At 41.2% G+C, this 18758-nt stretch overlaps 1 long non-coding RNA gene across 1 annotated transcript in view; it reads right to left on the bottom strand.

Moving 5' to 3' along the window:
* The window catches only part of LOC130367080 (uncharacterized), a 50112-nt gene extending 31904 nt beyond the window's left edge, over window positions 1-18208 (bottom strand). The window contains exon 1 of the long non-coding RNA XR_008892070.1: window positions 17955-18208. This is a non-coding gene — a long non-coding RNA (uncharacterized LOC130367080). The remainder of the gene's footprint in view (window positions 1-17954) is intronic.
* Between the last annotated feature and the right edge of the window lie 550 nt (window positions 18209-18758).

Genomic DNA, 18758 nt, shown 5'->3' with positions numbered 1-18758 from the left:
GTCAGCATATCCATATATATCACATAATGTTGGATGGCTTTGGATCAGTTGAGTTTATTTTACTGATTTGGAGTTACCTGGTTAAAAAGTGAGTGGGTAACTTTATTTTGTTAAACTAATAACAAGTGCCTCACTAAAAGTCACTATTCCATGGACCATGTATCTATCCACAATGCAAGTCTATGAGAGGGGGTGTGACAGCCATCATGCCCCCTCCCATATACTTGCATTGTGGGGCCGGGGTGTGACGTCAAAAGGGGGCAGAGTCGAGATGTCACAATACTCCGGCCCCGTAGTCGTGAGCTGGCAGACTTGGAGGCTGCAGTGCTGCATGCAGCTTCCACAGGTGAGTGCTGCATGCAACATTGCAATCAGACATTAGTGCGGAGAACCGCTTTAATGCTAGATGAGGTGTGAAACTCTGTCCGTAGAGCAATGGAGACTTTGGTGCATTTTGCACCTCACTTTGTCACTTTGTGGCTTACAGGTAGTCACTTTGGTTGGTCTTTTCAAAGAGGTTTCTCTGTAGAGGCACTTAGGAACCATGAAAAGTGGTCTTCTAAGGGAGTGGTCTTCTGAAAGAATGGCCACTATGCATACCATAAGGTGGTCTAAAAATCATTACACAAAAACTTGTCTGAATTAGGTCATTGTCTTCTCAAAGAGGTGGCCTTTGGAGAGGCTTACTTTTTAATAATATCAACACACGTTGATTGTGGAAGATCTAGGAGGGAAGAAATTTCCCAAACTAACCTGCAGTGGAGGCATTACAGCACAACAGTGGAGTTTAGTGAGGTCTGTACAATGACCCATTCTTTCACAAATGCTTGCTTTTATGTACCTGTGGTAAGGGGACTAAACTTCTGAACTCAGTGATTATACATGTCCCGACACTTTTGTACCTAAAGTATAAGCTATCTATCTATGGCTTAAGGAAGTGCTGCACCATTATGTGTGTAGAAGAGAGTTTGTTTGAAACAGTTTTTCCTTTACTATACATATATAATATCTAAAGAACATCCAAATATCGAATTTAGGTTATATATTCACACATTCAGGACATTCTACCATTTAGTTCCATTGATATCTGCAGCATCAAAGCTGTAACCGATCCTGTTTATGTGAATGTACCCTTACGATACATTCTAGACTAATACATAGGTCTCTAAGATCATTGAGACATATTCAACAACACCCACTCTTTTGACTTTCAGTGAAGATGTTTTATTTATTTTATTAAAACAGCTTGGAAATGTCAAGATTGAAGTATTCAGCAGGAGGTAATAGCCTGTATCCTGCATAATCATATCCCTCGGGAATGAAGTCTTGATTAGAGGCTGATTTCAGAACACCTTGATTAGAAGGATAGTTAGGTGTTTTATTTCAATTTGTAAGAGTGGAACCAATTTATTTCTTGTTAAGATTGCATAACCTTCAGTGCACTATTTATGCTTATGCGTTATTCATTCTTTGTTGATTCAAGGTATTCATGCTTCTTTTCACTTTTTACAGTGTGTTTATAATCACAAGAAGAAAATTGACTTGTTGGAATCAATTTGTTGGTGGATTCTAGTAAGACCCCAACTGATATAAGAAGGCTTAAAATCACAAATTAAACTTAGAAATCACTCAAGCCTTAACTGATGAATTTCTGTTGTCTTCTACAGCAAAAGAAAAAAAGCACTTGCATAATATAAAGAAGAAACTAGAATACAATTTAAACTGAAGAAATCACACAACACAATGCCTTGACTGCACTGCATTATGAAAATCAAATAGATCCCTACATGGTAATATATAAAAAAAAAAAATGTAAAACTAATTTGGATATGTAGATTAAAAATAATTGATCAAGAAAACGGCCAATGTATGAAAAAAAATATGTACACACAGACAAAGTGGTGGTTCTCCTGATATTATTGTCATATATCGCTGTGGTAGGATTTTCTTTACTTGTTGGATTTACTTTACTTTTGTCTCATGTACATGTCTGTATGCAACTGTGCAGAAGATTTACTGCATTTTGTAGTAGAAATGTGTGAAAAATTAAGCAAAAATGAACATGCTAATGCAGTCTAAAGGCTTCAAATCTTCATCAAACATCTCAATTGTGATTATAGGCCCAAAAAACTTTATCCTTGTGGAAATATATCTCTAAAAAACTCACTTTCAATAAGAAAATGCAAAACCGAATGCAGTGTGAACTGACACCAACGCATTTATGGGTGTAATGAGTTCACGGGGTGATCTCTTGCTCTTGAGCAGCCTGTTTAGATGAACAGGTGCAATGATAAAACTCCCCACCCAAAGCTAGAGGATTCATGGTAAAAATGTAGGCTGCATTACGCAACCAGTTCATACACATACACATAGGGCTAGCCGCCGGTGGCCCTGCCCCAAAACCTCACTGAACACACAGTGAGCTGCTGCCAACTAGCCCTGTGTGTATGCTCAGTGAAGAATACGTAACACATTTCCTGTTGCGCAGCACATTTTGCACATTGGGAAATATGCTGCATTAGTGCTACATGGGACCGTAGCCTAACATTCAAAATACCATGCAAGATGTGCACAAGAACCTTTACATTATTCTCCTAAAATATCCTGTGCTGAACTATATAAGCAAAAGGAATGTTTTTTTATCAATATGGGTGAATTAGAAAAATTGTCCATAAAATAAAATAATTTAAAATTACCAAATTGTATGAAACAGCTTTTTACAAAATCGGCAGAACATGACCAGAACACCCAATACTGCAAACAAGTTCCCACCATGAATTTATATTGCTAAATTATTTTGCAGTGGTGCATTTGTATTCTCCAAGTAAACAATAGACACATATAAATAAATTAACTCTCACTGATAGGTCTTCTAGTATCAGAAGCGATAAGAAAGGAGAATAAAAGTTAAAAAAAATAAAATAAAAAAAGGAGTTTAAACATCACTTGTACAGGAATTAACATGTACATGGTGTGCTGCATTAGCTGTCGACTCTGAAATATTACTTCATGATTATTTGACTAATAGCTATGTAATACAGCACTCCAGAAATAATTATATAGTGGTATTGATATTGTTATTGTATCAGTGGAATGCCATACTTTATGTCAGTGGTGCAAAGCATCATGCTGATGGCTATATACTCTATTTGTATTTCAAGGAAAGAAGAAATGGAGGTCAGCTTTCTCTGGGCGAAGTGCACGGCTGCAGAAGAATATCTTGGATAGCCAACACTTCTAGAAATCTTCAAAATGATTGCAGGTATATAAAACAGGATACAAAAATATAAAAGACAAACTTCCATGTAGCAAAAAAGGTGGCAGGTCAATTTGCATATATACCATAATAACCTGTATGGTAAAGCTATTGTGTAATTTATTAGTTCAAACAGGCGAAAATAAATCATGCAAGTTGTAATTCAAGTAAAACAAAGATATTACACCTCAATCTCATACACACACAGTAGAAATCCATAAAGGCCCTCAACTAAATAATCAACAAATAACTCTTTAACCCCTAAGGCGCACCTGATCTGAGGAAGAGGGGAGTCACCCTCGAAACGCGTAATCTGTATGTTTATTATTTTTAAATAAACTTTCATGTATACAATATTCCAAGGTATACATTGCATCATTTTGTGCACCACCTGATGACCTAACCGGCAGCGCCTGGATGAATGAGGTTCTTTTCCATTTTCCGTTTGATGATTCTATAAAGGTAAGGAGGAAAAAACGAAAATGCAAAAACGGAAAAACCCCGGTCCTTAAGGGGTTAAGGACTCTTAAAGGGGTACTCCACCCCAAACATCTTATCCCCTATCCAAAATATAGGGGACAAGATGTCAGATCACCGTCCCGCTGCTGGGGACCCCCGAGATCTCGGCTGGGGCACCCCGCTATCATTACTGCACAGAGCAGACTCGCTCCGTGTGTAATGACCAGCGATACAGGGGCCGGAACATAGTGATGTCATGGCTCCGCCCCTTTAATGCAAGTTTATGGGAGGGGGCGTGATGGCCGCCATGCCCCCTCCCATCGACTTGTATTGAGGGGGCGGGCTGTTACATCACAAGGGGGCAGAGCACTGACATAAAGATGCTCTGGCCCCTGTATTGCCCATCATTACGCATGGAGCGAGTTTGCTCTGTGCAATAATGATAGCGGAGTGCCGCAACGGAGATCATGGGGGTCCCCAGCAGCAGGATCCCGGTGATCTGACATCTTATCCCCACCCCTTTAGGTACAATTTTATTTTTATGTTTTCATTTTTTCCTCCTTGCCTTCAAAAAATCATAACTCATCCACAGACTAGTATGAGGGCTTGTTTTTTGTGCAAACAGTTGTCCGTTGTAATGCCATCACTGACACAATGTATGGCACAACCAAAAAATACTATTTGTGTGGGAAAATTAAAAAGAAAACCACAATTTTTAACATTTTGGAAGGTTTCATTTTCACGCCGTACAATTTATGGTAAAAATTATATTTTTTAATATTTGGGTCAATATGATAAAAATTATACCCATGCTTACATACTTTTCTATTACTGTTGTGCTTAAAAAAAATCGCAAACTTTTTAATCAAATACTTTTAAAATCCCCCTATTTTGAAGACCTATAACTTTTTAATTTTTCCGTATAGGCGGCGGTATGAGGGCTCATGTTTTTGCACCATGATCTGTACTTTTTATTGATACCAAATTTGCATATATAAAACTTTTAATACATTTTATATCATAAAAATAAATTAATAAAATGTTATAAAAAGCAGCAATTTTGGACTTAATAATTATAATAATTAACATTATATTTTAATAGTTCAGATATTTACGCACACGGCAATACCAAATATGTTTAAACATTTTTTTTTTACATTTTTTGGGGGTGAAATGGGGAAAATGGGACAATTTACATTTTTATTGGGGGAGGGGATTTTTCTACATTTTTTATCTTTTGCTTTACTTTTTTTTTTTACACTTTAAAAGCCCCCATAGTACTATGCATCGGTCATCTTCTGCTTTTGTCTGCTCGATCTCAGATCAGAGCAAAAGACCCAAGGCATTCTGGATGATCGGATCGCCGCGGCAGCGCTGCAGGCGATCCGATCATCCATTTTAGTGCCCACACTGCCGCAGATGCCGTGATCTGTATTGATCACGTCATCTGAGGGATTAATGGCTGACATCCGCGCGATCGCAGATGTCAGCCATTATCGGCAGGTCCCTGACTGCTATCAGCAGGCGGGACCAGCCGCGCATGACCCGAGCATCGATCTGATGCTCCCAGTTATGTATAGGATGTAAATGTACGTCCTGGTGCATTAAGTACCACCTCACCAGGATGTACATTTACATCTTGAGTTGTTAAGAGGTTAAAAAGAAAAAAAAAGATGGATGGAAAAAATTGTATTTGGCGAATTTTTTTTTATTAAAATGTTATTAATTTTTAAACAGGGACCAATTTATGTGGGCAGGCAGGAACATAAAAATGTAGCGGACCGTATTAAAAATTTATAAAAGGGCCATCTAATTGAAAAAATAATACATTTTGTGAAACTTTTCATTAGTAATGAATTTTAATTATGTGTTTAGTAAAGTGTGTGTTGTACTAATAGACAGATCACCCCAGGTGTCACTTCTGACACCCATTGCGATCCTCCTATATAATCTATATTGTGTACAATGTTCAAAAGCATCCTTGAAAACTGTCAGATTTGTAAATTACTACTTATTTAAAAATCTTAATCCTTCCAGTACTTATCAGCTGCTGTATGCTCCACAGGAAGTTGTGTAGTTCTTTTCAGTCTGACCACAGTGCTCTCTGCTGACACTTCTGTTTGTGTCAGGAACTGTCCAGAACAGGAGAGGTTTGCTATGGGGATTTACTTGTACTCTGGACAGTTCCTGACATGGATAGAGGTGTCAGCAGAGAGCACTGTGGTCAGTCAGAAAACTTTCTCTGTAGTGTACCGCGGCTGATAAGTACTGGAAGGATTAAGATTTTTTTTTTTTTTTATAAAATTAATCTACAAATCTGTTTAACCTTCTGGCACCAGTTGATTTGAAAATTATTTTTTCCACTGGAGTACCCCTTTAAGGTGTCCAAGGGAATAAACCTATTATCTAAAGTCCTCCAAGGGTTAGGTATTCAGTAGACCTCAGAGATTGGCCAGCTGACTGTACTTTTGGCTACTAGTTACTAGTTGTAAACACCATTGACCAAGGGACAAAACCCTAGGTCACTAATACCCTTCTTAATCCCACCCCCTAAAACTTAACTTTTATTAAAGTCACTATAATAATAATGATATGGTGATCAACTGTATTAAAATGAACCTCCTTGTGTGTCTATATATATATAATTGGTGAACTTTGAGCTAATTGCTTCCTAGTAGTTAGTGATAGCCAGTGATCTGCAGTCTCACTGGTTAATAAGACACAAGGAAGGTTGTAGTAAAAACTGAATATGCCCCCTCTACATGTTTCGTTGCAGCAGTAACGTCTTCAGGAGGGAAATGGGCATCAACCTATGTTGTCAACTCCCCAGCTATTTATGGACCAGACCGTCAAGCTGACACCGCCCCAAACATCGTTTTGACCAATCAGTATTCGCTGATCCTATCCAGTTATCATGCTCACCTGCTGTTGATGACACCTATACAGCACCACCAATCAGGTAAGGGCTCTCCTCATACCTCATTCGTGCGCGCCTCCTGGCGTTTACACCTACGTTCGTCAGCGTGTCTTTGTTTACTTCCGTTATCGGGTCCGCGCATGCGCATTGCCGCTCAGCTCGTTCCTATCTTAGCGCAGGCGCACTGGATATCGGGCGGCACTTAGGATTATTCTGTTAGTATTCTAAATAGCGCATGCGTAAGTATAATTCTACATCTTACTGTTGACAGATTATTTATGTAGTAAACTTAAAACTTGCAGGTTGGCATTAACACATGCCTATCTAATGACCCAAAGGAATATTATGTTAGATCTTATGATTATGCTCATTACTTTACATTAGTAGGTCGCAGTATTTATATAGTAGTACAGTACCAATATATGTCATTTCGGTCTAAATATCCATCATGGGCAATTGATATTGACCATGATATGTGGATTACACCATAATATGGGTATATTAGATTTTGTAAGTATCAGGTCATAGACAAGGGGGATCACAGAAACCTACTACCATCTGCTAGATGTAATTAGCAGAGATATATATAATAATGGTATAATTGAGTATTCCATGGGACTCATCTCATGGACACCTCACTATTGTGATTAAGGTGACCTTGATATTATTCACATGGCAACTGTACGGGTTCATAATATATATGGTCATTAGAGAGGTCCTACACGCCAATATTATTCTGGGCTACATATATATTGTGTCTGGTCCATCCTGTGTAAGGGAGTATACAACTTAAAGAATCTACCAATATAACTAAATAATAAATAAATAGGCACAAATTGTGCTAATCACATTGTCGCAACGAATCATAGGAAGGCTGTGAAGGAGAACCCTTCATTCAACCCATTAGGCGACAGGCTTTTCAGCCTGTAAATCCATTTGGCTTCCTCTCTAAGGAGAATCTTGTCGATGTTCCCCTTCCTAGGGCCTAATCTTAATTGGCACAATCCCCAGAACTTCAAGTCCTGTAATCTACCTCCATGCATAGCATGCATGTGTCTTGCCACAGGTGTGTCAGTATTCAACCTGATGTTACTGAGGTGTTGACAAATCCGTCTCCTAAACTCCTGCGTGGTTTTGCCCACGTATAACTTGGGACATCCACAGCTGGCAATGTATATGATGTTCCTAGACCTACAATTCATGAACTGTCTAATTTCGTACTCACGGTTGTCCACTGGATTAACAAATTTCTTAATCCTCGGTAAGTATGGGCAAAAACTGCACTTACCACAGCTGTAGGAGCCAGTTGTTTTGCTCCTCAACCAACTGTGGGGTTCACTCTCCTGGGAGAAGTGACTCCTCACTAGGAGTTCTTTCAGGTTAGGCCCCTGACGAAAGGTTACATTTGGTTTGTTCCCTATCGCGTCTGCTAAATCAGGATCCCCTGATAGCATATGCCAATGGCGACGTAATATCTGCATGACGGCATCCGTATAGCCATCATAAGTCCCGATGCAACGAATCTTCTGTTGAAAAGGACCATTGCTTCCTCCATGTCCTTTTGGTTTGTCATCCAGGAGAGATTTCCTATCACTCCCTATTGCCCTATGGTAGGCCGACTTTAGATGTTTTTTCGGGTATCCCCTCTGTCGGAAACGATTGTACAGTTCGCGACTCTCTTTCTGGAATGTAACCTCCTCGGAGCAATTCCGCTTGGCCCTCAAATACTGGCCAATGGGTATGCTCCTCTTTAGAGATCCCGGATGCCAGCTTTCCCAGTGCAATAGTGCATTAACCGATGTAGGTTTCCTATAGATCTCGGTTTGTAACCTGTTATATCCGTCCACATAGATGTGAATATCCAGGAAGTTTATCTCCTTGCCTCCAATTTCATAAGTGAAGGCCATGCCTATCTCATTAGAGTTTAACCTAGTGACGAATTCTGAAAACAATACCAAGGTTTGATAAGTTTTCTTGGATAAAGGACGTCAATATGTTTGCTAGGAAGGTTGCACTTCATAAATGGCATATACAATACAACTCCGATGCACGATCTATCTTACAAAGTGACGAAGAAACACGCAATAACCTCCATGAACTTTGGTTGGAGAGTGAAGGCTACCAGCTTCAGTTCATGGCTCCATTTACAGATCTCAAACCCAAGTCACAGATGACCCCTCATTTCTCACAGTATCCAAATGTGGAAATGTTTGTCACATCTGTGACTCGGGACATAGAGAGTATCCGTCCCAAGGTAAATATGGAGATGAATAACTTACCCCAAGATGAGCAACAGGCATTATTAAGTCTGAGGGCAATTGACACCATAGTGATCAAACCCTCAGACAAAGGGAGTAACATCGTCATCATGGACAAAATACAATACACTGATATGGTGATGACACTCCTCTCAGATAGAGAAAAATATGAGATTTTACCAACAGATCCTACATCAGCCTATTTGGAAACCTATAAGAACCTTTTGAGTGAAGCCAGGAGTAAATCACTCATTTCAGATCAGGAATTTAAATTCATGTTTAACCTTCACCCCACTTTAGCCACCTTTTATGCTTTACCTAAAACTCACAAGTCAGTGAACCCCATTAGAGGGCGCCCGATAGTGTCGGGCAATGATTGCCTAACACAGGGGGCGAGTATGTATTTGGATTTAGTTTTTGCACCTTTTGTCACCTCACTACCATCACATTTACGTGACACTAAAGATACACTTAAGAAAATTCAGGACATTACTGTCACAGATTCTATGATTCTGGCCAGTCTAGACGTGGAAAGCTTATATAGCAACATCAGACACGAACTAGGCCTGATAGCCATCAGACACTTTTTGAGCACTAGGAGCACTTACTTTTCTGAGCACAATGATTTTGTATATGCACTTCTGGATTTTGTCTTGAAGCACAATTATTTTCTTTTTAATGGTAAATACTATCACCAGACACAAGGCACCGCGATGGGGGCCTCATGTGCACCTAATTATGCAAATTTATTTTTGGGGTGGTGGGAGGACACTTTTGTTTTTGGTGAGACACTTTATCACTATACCGAGCACATTTTATTTTGGGGACGTTATATAGATGACGTCCTCATTTTGTGGGATGGTGAGAGGGATTTGTTTTCAGAATTCGTCACTAGGTTAAACTCTAATGAGATAGGCATGGCCTTCACTTATGAAATTGGAGGCAAGGAGATAAACTTCCTGGATATTCACATCTATGTGGACGGATATAACAGGTTACAAACCGAGATCTATAGGAAACCTACATCGGTTAATGCACTATTGCACTGGGAAAGCTGGCATCCGGGATCTCTAAAGAGGAGCATACCCATTGGCCAGTATTTGAGGGCCAAGCGGAATTGCTCCGAGGAGGTTACATTCCAGAAAGAGAGTCGCGAACTGTACAATCGTTTCCGACAGAGGGGATACCCGAAAAAACATCTAAAGTCGGCCTACCATAGGGCAATAGGGAGTGATAGGAAATCTCTCCTGGATGACAAACCAAAAGGACATGGAGGAAGCAATGGTCCTTTTCAACAGAAGATTCGTTGCATCGGGACTTATGATGGCTATACGGATGCCGTCATGCAGATATTACGTCGCCATTGGCATATGCTATCAGGGGATCCTGATCTAGCAGACGCGATAGGGAACAAACCAAATGTAACCTTTCGTCAGGGGCCTAACCTGAAAGAACTCCTAGTGAGGAGTCACTTCTCCCAGGAGAGTGAACCCCACAGTTGGTTGAGGAGCAAAACAACTGGCTCCTACAGCTGTGGTAAGTGCAGTTTTTGCCCATACTTACCGAGGATTAAGAAATTTGTTAATCCAGTGGACAACCGTGAGTACGAAATTAGACAGTTCATGAATTGTAGGTCTAGGAACATCATATACATTGCCAGCTGTGGATGTCCCAAGTTATACGTGGGCAAAACCACGCAGGAGTTTAGGAGACGGATTTGTCAACACCTCAGTAACATCAGGTTGAATACTGACACACCTGTGGCAAGACACATGCATGCTATGCATGGAGGTAGATTACAGGACTTGAAGTTCTGGGGATTGTGCCAATTAAGATTAGGCCCTAGGAAGGGGAACATCGACAAGATTCTCCTTAGAGAGGAAGCCAAATGGATTTACAGGCTGAAAAGCCTGTCGCCTAATGGGTTGAATGAAGGGTTCTCCTTCACAGCCTTCCTATGATTCGTTGCGACAATGTGATTAGCACAATTTGTGCCTATTTATTTATTATTTAGTTATATTGGTAGATTCTTTAAGTTGTATACTCCCTTACACAGGATGGACCAGACACAATATATATGTAGCCCAGAATAATATTGGCGTGTAGGACCTCTCTAATGACCATATATATTATGAACCCGTACAGTTGCCATGTGAATAATATCAAGGTCACCTTAATCACAATAGTGAGGTGTCCATGAGATGAGTCCCATGGAATACTCAATTATACCATTATTATATATATCTCTGCTAATTACATCTAGCAGATGGTAGTAGGTTTCTGTGATCCCCCTTGTCTATGACCTGATACTTACAAAATCTAATATACCCATATTATGGTGTAATCCACATATCATGGTCAATATCAATTGCCCATGATGGATATTTAGACCGAAATGACATATATTGGTACTGTACTACTATATAAATACTGCGACCTACTAATGTAAAGTAATGAGCATAATCATAAGATCTAACATAATATTCCTTTGGGTCATTAGATAGGCATGTGTTAATGCCAACCTGCAAGTTTTAAATTTACTACATAAATAATCTGTCAACAGTAAGATGTAGAATTATACTTACGCATGTGCTATTTAGAATACTAACAGAATAATCCTAAGTGCCGCCCGATATCCAGTGCGCCTGCGCTAAGATAGGAACGAGCTGAGCGGCAATGCGCATGCGCGGACCCGATAACGGAAGTAAACAAAGACACGCTGACGAACGTAGGTGTAAACGCCAGGAGGCGCGCACGAATGAGGTATGAGGAGAGCCCTTACCTGATTGGTAGTGCTGTATAGGTGTCATCAACAGCAGGTGAGCATGATAACTGGATAGGATCAGCGAATACTGATTGGTCAAAACGATGTTTGGGGCGGTGTCAGCTTGACGGTCTGGTCCATAAATAGCTGGGGAGTTGACAACATAGGTTGATGCCCATTTCCCTCCTGAAGACGTTGCTGCTGCAACGAAACATGTAGAGGGGGCATATTCAGTTTTTACTACAACCTTCCTTGTGTCTTATTAACCAGTGAGACTGCAGATCACTGGCTATCACTAACTACTAGGAAGCAATTAGCTCACAGTTCACCAATTATATATATATAGACACACAAGGAGGTTCATTTTAATACAGTTGATCACCATATCATTATTATTATAGTGACTTTAATAAAAGTTAAGTTTTAGGGGGTGGGATTAAGAAGGGTATTAGTGACCTAGGGTTTTGTCCCTTGGTCAATGGTGTTTATGTTTAATTGACCCTAACCCATTCCGGGGTAAATAATTGTTGTTTAGTTACTAGTTGTGACACACATAACTAGATAATTTTTATAGACTTTTTGTACAGTTATATTTTTAAATCATGTCTGATGGTGATTTATACTATTTTTATCAAAAAACTGTTTTATCAAAAAACATTGAACAATTACAGTAAGTAAAGGGGCATGTAGAGGATGATCTATATATCTATACAAAAAAAAAATATATGTGAAAGGTTGAATGACAACCTGGGTTTATGGGAGGGGCCTGGGTGGTATAAATACCAGCACGTGCAGGTTCAGGTGCACGTTGGACGTCACGCTGTAGGGGATCAGCTGACACGCCAGTCAGCTGATGCACAGGAGTCACGGTTTTCAGGGTAATGGTAAGCGGCCGGGGCCGGCCGGCGTGCCGACATCCGCGGCAGCCCACTCTCCGGAGGTAAGCCGGAGCACGGAGGGCGCCCTCGGTCAGCCCCGGCCACGGTTTCAGCACCTCCAGTCTTTTTTCCCCACTTACGCACCGGGTTCCCGTACTCCGTCCCCGATTCCCCCGGGCTACTGGGTTGCCAGAGCGGCGGAGGAGATTCTGACCTCTGCGGGTGGGCCGAATCCCTTGCCTGGGAGTTTTACCGGGGTTCCCGCCACCCGTGGCCGAGGAGCAAGATCGGTTTACCCCCCCAGAGCGGTGCCGCCGGGTCACATGGTGTGCGGGGGGCGGGGCCCACTGCCGTCTCGGTGCCCGGCTGGTCTTTCACCTGGATTTCTGCGCCGGGTCACCTCCTCCTCTTGCTCGGCCTCGTTCGGTCGCCCGGCCGCGTGGTCCGGGGGGGGGGCGGAGCCCATGACTGTCATAGTACCTGGCATGGTTTTCGCGCCGGGCTCTCCTCCTCCTCACTCCCCGTGGCTCAGGGCGGCGGGATCGGCGTCCTCCCCGTTTGCTGGGGGCGTTGTCGCCGGGCCGCGTGGTATGCAAAGGGGCGGAGCTAAAACTTGCAAGCAGGTCAATACACCGGCTTCCCCATAGACGGGGGACTCAGCTAAGGGCCCGGCTCCCCGCGACCACAGGGCTGCGGGTATGCCAAGGGGGAAGTCTCCGGTGCAATTCCCATCCTCCACTTATCACACCCGAGGTTTCCCTGCGGGGCGCAGGGTCCCCACGGACCACGTTTAATGGTGGCTGACGGTTCACGTAGCGGCCATACCATGCAGCCGCTCACAAAGTTGTGCCATACAGTCACTCATAACAGTTGATAATGCACAGTCGCTCATAGAAATTTATTTCGTACAGTCACTCGACATTTATACCTGGCAGTCACCTAGCTTATACCGTCCAGTCACTCATAGCTTTCACTCCGTGCAGTCACTCATAGCATTTACACCGTGCAGTCATTACATGTTACCATACAGTACACACGCATATATTTTCGTTCAGTATACACTTACATTTACTACACGGTATACACACTTGCATTTACCATAGCATACACACTTGCATTTCCATACAGTATACACGCTGGTATTTTCCGTACAGTATACACGCTTGTATTTTTCCATACAGTATACACGCTGGTAGTTTCCATACTGTATACACGCTGGTATTTTCCATACAGTATACACGCTGGTGTTTTCTATGCAGTATACACGCGTGTATTTTCCATACAGTATACACGCTGGTATTTTTCTATACAGTATACACGCTGGTATTTTCCATGCAGTATACACGTTGGTATTTTCCGTACAGTATACACGTTGGTATTTTCCATTTAGTATACACGTTTGTATTTTCCATACAGCATACACGTTTGTATTTTCCATACAGTGTACACGCGTGTATTTTCCATATAGTATACACGCTGGTTTTCCATACAGTATACACGTTTGTATTTTCCATACAGCATACATGCTGGTATTTTCCATACAGTATACACGTTGGTATTTTCCATACAGTATACACGCTTGTATTTTCCATACAGTACACACGCTGGCATTTCCATACAGTATACACGTTTGTTTTTTCCATACAACATACATGCTTATATTTCCTTACAGTATACACGCTTATATTTCCATATAGTATACACGCTTGTATTGACCATACAGTACACACGCTTGTATTGTCCTTACAGTACATGCTTGTATTTTCATACAATAGAACATGCTTGTATTTTGTTCAATAGAATACGCTGGTATTTTTGTACAATAGAACACACGTATATTTTCATACAGTAGGACACGCTTGGGTTTTCATACAAGGACACGCCCGCATTGCCATACAGTATGACACGCTTGTATTTTCAAGAACACGCTTGGATTTTCATACAGGGTACACGCTTGAATTTGCATACAGTGTGTACGCTGTGTGTCCTACAGTGTAAGTGCTTTTATCATCCAGGTAGAATGCACGCTTGTCTTGCATACAGTATAGATGCTTGTATTTGCATACAGTATACACGCTCGTTTTCTCTAGAACATGTGATGGTATTTGCATACAAATATGCGATTGTACATTCACACAGTATACGCGCTTGTAAGGTAGGCACGCTTGCATTTTCCATATAGATTACACGCTTGGGTTTCTTACGATGTACACACTCGTGTTTCTCATGCAATATTTACACTGGTGTGTCATACGTTGCACATGACTGTAATTCGTACGGTATGAACGCTTACTCTTTCACACAGTGTACATGCTCGTATTTCCAGTACAATACACATGCTCGTATTTCCAGTACAGTATACATGCTCGTATTTCCAGTACAGTATACATGCTCGTATTTCCAGTACAGTATACACGCTAGTATTTCCAGTACAGTATTCTCGTATTTCCAGAACAGTATACACACTCGTATGTATAGTATGCATTCTAGTATTTTCAGGTCAGGATACACGTTCGTATTTCCAGTACAGTAGACACGCTCACTTTTCTATATAATATACGTTCGTATTTTCTTTATACAGTATACACGATTGTATTTTTCGATGGTATTGTCTGAACGGTATGCATGATTGCACTTTCCATAAAGTATACGCGATGGTATCTTCGGCACAGCAGGCACGATTGCATTTTCCGTACAGTATACATGATTGCACTTTCGGTACAGTACACATGATTGCTTTTTCCGGACAGTATACATGATTGCTTTTTCCGTACAGTATACATGATTGCACTTTCCATGCAGTATACGCAATTGTATCTTCTGTACAACAGGCACGGTTGCATTTTCCGTTCAGTATACATGGTTGCATTTTCAGTACAGTATACACGATGGCATTTTCCGTACAGTATACACGATGGCTCTTTTCCGTACGGTACACACGATGGCTTTTTTCATAACGGTATACACGATTGCATTTCCATTCTGTAGGCACGCTGGTGGTTGCCATACGGCGGGCATGCCGGTGTTTTCTGTATGGTGTGCCCGCCTGTGGTTGGCATACGGGGTGCGCGCGGGTGTTTTACCATTCGGTGTGTGTGCTGGTAATTAGCACACAGTATACATACTTGTATGCTCCATTCAGTTACACGCTCAGTTTCCATTAGGGATAACACGATTAGGGTTTAGATGGTGGGACTCTCAGGTTTCCGATGGCTCAAAACGTTGATGTTGCATTACGAGATTTCATTCATATTTCCATATGCCATGGCACACTATTGTTCACCATAGGGTACAACACGCTCATGTCGCATACGTGGCATACGCATAGGTTTCCACACGTTATCATACGCTCAGGTGTCTATATGGCATAACACGTGGTGTTCCATACGATTAATGCGATCATATTCCATATAGCTTACATACCCGTAGGCCTTACATATGGTATTACAAGCTTACCGGGCTATAGTATAACTGGATCATGTTTTAACACCGTGGTAAGCATAGGTGTCATGGTAATTGGGTTAGACATGTCTTACTGAGTGCATTTTTCACCATTTTTGGGGCATGTCCCGTTTACAGGTCGTGGATATTCTAAACCTGCCTGCCACGTCTGCAGGGGAATACATCATTTGGGCTATTGTTTCAGACACATTTTCCTGAGCAATAGCAGCAGCACACATAGAGGAGTATATACCTGATATGCCTGACACGTTCTCAGGTGGGATATACTACTTGGTTATTGTTGTTGTCACGTTTTCAGAGCAATAACATCACCACACATAGGCAGCTGTATACCTGTTATGCCTGTCACGTCCTCAGGTTGGGATGCACTGTATAGTCGTATGTTCTGACACGTTTCCAGGATACGACTGCCATACCGGTATTAAAGTGATCAGTCACGGGTGTACTGAGTCTGGTTGCTATAATATGGGTATGTATACCTTATGTAATTTCGCTTACTATAATAGCATTTACTACGGCACATGCGCTACATAAGTTCGAGCATTTGACATATAAGTTACTACTTGCATGACGCGATGCTTATCTGCCCTTTTCTTTCGGGTACCCAGTAAAGGTCTCCGTACACGTACGTTATTTTAAGCAGGTTATTTGGTCCTGATTCTACGTTCATGAATAGGTCAGGTTACGTTAACATACCACCGTTATAGGTTCTACGTCAAGCTATCTTACTTTGCATACAGTAGTCATACGCTTACGTCATTGTTGCGGGTATGACGCTACGTGCTAGGCATAGTGCTTACTTTCATGGTAACCACAGTGCACGGATCTTACACGTGATGGTTATTTGCATCAGGCACATAGGCGCATTATCAACCATTTTGAATCGGGTTACGTATACAGGTTACGGATATTCTCACACTGCCTGCCACGTCTGTAGGGGAATACATCATTTGGGCTATTGTTTTGGGCACGTTTTCCCGAGCAGTAGCAGCAGGACACATAGAGGAGTATATACCTGATATGCCTGACACGTCCTCAGGTGGGATATACTACTTGGTTATTGTTGCTGACACGTTTTCAGAGCAGTAACGGCACTACACATAGGCAGCTGTATACCCGTCATGCCTGTCACGTTCTCAGGTGGGATGCACTGCATAGTCGTATGTTCTGACTCGTTTGCAGCATACGACTGTTATACCGGTATTAAGTGATCATTTACAGGTGACCTGTGCACACATGTTAACATGGTTCAGTTAGTTGTTTTCTCCCATAGTTATGGTCGTTGATTTAGGGAATAGTTTGTGGTATCGGCAGTATATAGCTGTAATGTTCTGTGTCCCATGACACTTGGGTTTCTTTTTAGGGCTCCCTACGGTTGTCAGGTTTTGGCCATAATCCTGGAAACTACATACTAGGTTTACGGATAGTGGGTCATGTGGTACAGTAAGATAGGGAGCGGGTTGGTCAGTCCATTCAGTAAGTTCAGGTGGCGAATAGGCACATGGTGTCTAGATGGTAGTTAGGGCTTCTGGTGAGGTAGGTGTCATTATAGGGATGTCCGCAGTAATATTGGATATTCGCTGAGGGGGTTGGGAACATGGCCTGAAGGCTGGGTCGGCAGCTCAGGCTCTGGTATCACAAGGGCATATTATACCACTACCCTACGCATGCTGTTTTTTGCCCACTTAAGGTGTACCCCCCGACAGCGGTACGGGCACACCTCTGCCGCAGATTAGATAAGGTAGGTTATGTCCGGCATTCTGGTTACAGGATAGGAAATAGGGTTATAGTTATCATGGTATGTTAGGTTAGGTAGGCGTACGTTCCATACGCACTGAAAGGCCCTGACCATAAATAAAAATATATATATATATATATATATATATATATATATATATATATATACACACATATATATATATATATATATTTTTTTTTTACAAATAAAAAATGTACTCACCTTTCACCTGTTCATTCTAACGTAGCCCAGTCCTGGTGTTGGTACATGGATTTGACCACTTGGCCCGTTCCCCTAGAATATAATCAACTTTTTCTTCCTTTCTAGAAATGTTTATCATTTGCAAGATGCAAAAATGTTAAACACAGTGAAATGCAAATTACTGGGGCAATCCTCCAATATTATTACACTGCCATTCCAGGTCAGCTGCAGCAGACTATCCTTAGCCATCAATAGAATTTACTCCACTGTCAGTTTCACACGAGAGGATGCACCACTGAGCTTCACTGTTCTGTTTGCAGCTGTGTCTTGTCATCTACATTTGGAGGAGGACATTCTGTCATAAAACGACTAAGCCTTTGGCTAATTATGAAGTGAAAATGAACAAAGTATGTCTTCAGAATGAGCTCATTCATCATGGCACGAATCCTACAAGATGTGCAAATGTGCTCCAACACTGTTCCACAAGGCTAACTATGTGTGCAAATTAGTTGGTATGGCCATATGTATTTTAGATATGGAACTGAGCAGACAGCAAAATATAAATTCTTAGAAAGGATTTTTTTTTTTTTTTTTTTACTAATGTTAGCTGTTGACCAAATAAATGCTAACTCTATATTGATTGACAAATAAAATACACTTGGTAGTCAAGTTTTGGGTTTGGGATGTTCCCGATTGGTTACTAGACACAAAGGGGAGAGCTATACACTATATAGAGAGAGGAGAGAGAGAGAGATTGTGAGTATATTGTGAATATATATATATATATATATATATATATAAATATATATATATATATATATATAT

Source organism: Hyla sarda, chromosome 4, assembly GCF_029499605.1.
Source record: "Hyla sarda isolate aHylSar1 chromosome 4, aHylSar1.hap1, whole genome shotgun sequence".
In the NCBI taxonomy this organism is placed as follows: domain Eukaryota; kingdom Metazoa; phylum Chordata; class Amphibia; order Anura; family Hylidae; genus Hyla; species Hyla sarda.
The sequence above is the reverse complement of the archived record's forward strand: the minus strand, read 5'-3'. Positions and strand labels throughout refer to the sequence as shown.